Here is a 1,837-nt window from a genome sequence, read left to right on the forward strand (position 1 = left end):
TCTAAAGTTTTTGGTTACACCAGGTGGGAAGTCTGGTGGTTGATAGAAGAATCTAGCTATAATTTTATGCCCACCATTGATAATGAGTCTTGTCTAATCAATCTCCCATGCAGCTTCAGTTTCTGTCTCAGTGGATTTGAATTTATTGTCAGTTACATGAACTGCATGCTTGAATAGATGAACTAGAAAGGCAACTGAGAGAAAACAGGAATCAGACAATGTCGTTTTCGTACTCGGATCAGATATACTTGTGGGGAAGATGTTCTGCAGTTAACTAAGAACATTGTTAACATAGAGACTTCATTGAATTATTGATCACATACGTGTTACGCCGGCCGGAGTGGCCGAGCGGTTCTAGGCGCTACAGTCTGGAACCGCGAGACCGCTACGGTCGCAGGTTCGAATCCTGCCTCGGGCATGGATGTGTGTGATGTCCTTAGGTTAGTTAGGTTTAAGTAGTTCTAAGTTCTAGGGGACTAATGACCTTAGAAGTTAAGTCCCATAGTGCTCAGAGCCATTTGAACCAACGTGTTACACACAAAAGCGTACACTTTACTCGTGTTAAGTGCAAGACAAAACAGGAAAAAGAAAGCGCACGTAACTATAGGTGCGTCCACACAATGCCTTTATTCTGTTCATCTTTGCTCACGCGCCTAAGCTTCCAACAGCGCAACTACGCAATGTGTAATTTCCTGAAGATGGAGCCCGTGCTTTTAGCGCATCGCTTTCCGACTTCTGCGAGAAACTTTGCGCTTCTTATTGGAAGACAGGCAGTTGGGACTGATGTGTGTTCCGCTGTGTAATGTGTTGAGGTTATGCAGGGAAGCGAAGTATGTGCAGAAATGTCTGTTGATTCCAAAGAAAGCACGCTTAAATTTATCGATGATTACAGATGAAGAAAAGTCGTATGGAATGCAGCTTCTAAAGATTATTTGAATGAAAAATTGAGATGTGATGCCCTAAGTCAGATAAAGCCGTCAACCGAGAAGAGTTACTACAAATTAGGGCCGACTTGAAGCTCTGATGCCAATGTTCCTCGACGCTGTTACTAGATGGGTGGTAACTGGTGGTACGATGTTGTATGCAACCACATAAATATGCCAGTTCATGAAACAAGGGTGACTCAGACTGGCAGCCCTAGTTCTTCGTCACGGCCGTAGGGCAGCCAAATAGCGAGATCCGTGTGGTTAGGACTGTGTGTGTGACCATCTCTGCCAAATGTCCGTGATGAGTACACTGTCTACCCTTCGGGTGGACCTATCTGTTGCGGCGAAAACATATTTGAAGCCTTTCACAGTGAGGAGCTGCCATGCAAGGTCTATATGGACATGAGAAAAATGTTGTGTAGGCTCCTTGAATGTGCCAATTGGTTTGTGCACAAGGCGGTCCACTGTAGGTGATTCACAAGCTAAACAAGTTGTAAATTATACGACAATCACGCTGCACATCTAACCACATGAATTTGTCTGTCATAAGTCGTATAGTGGCGTTGGCTCCAGAATGAGCGAGTCAGTGGACGGCCTTAAAAACCTGTTTCCGAGAACGTGATGGAACGAAAGGTCGCGATCAGCTTTGAGAAATGTCACAACACACAAGGAAGATGGCCGTTGATAACTTCTGTACATACAATCCCATGTTTAATTTCTTGATAAACTCCTGTAGCTCCGCGTCGGTGTTTTGTGCCCTAGCCAGTGTTTGTAGTTGGTGCCTGTGGAAACTACATTTACTTGAGAGAAATAATCAGCCACATTATCAGCACTTCGGAAGTGACGAATATCAGTAATAAACTGGCTGATGAATACTGTATGGCAGAAATGACATGGTGAGAAAGAGTCAT

The sequence above is a fragment of the Schistocerca piceifrons genome, chromosome 7 (assembly GCF_021461385.2).
Source record: "Schistocerca piceifrons isolate TAMUIC-IGC-003096 chromosome 7, iqSchPice1.1, whole genome shotgun sequence".
NCBI lineage: Eukaryota > Metazoa > Arthropoda > Insecta > Orthoptera > Acrididae > Schistocerca > Schistocerca piceifrons.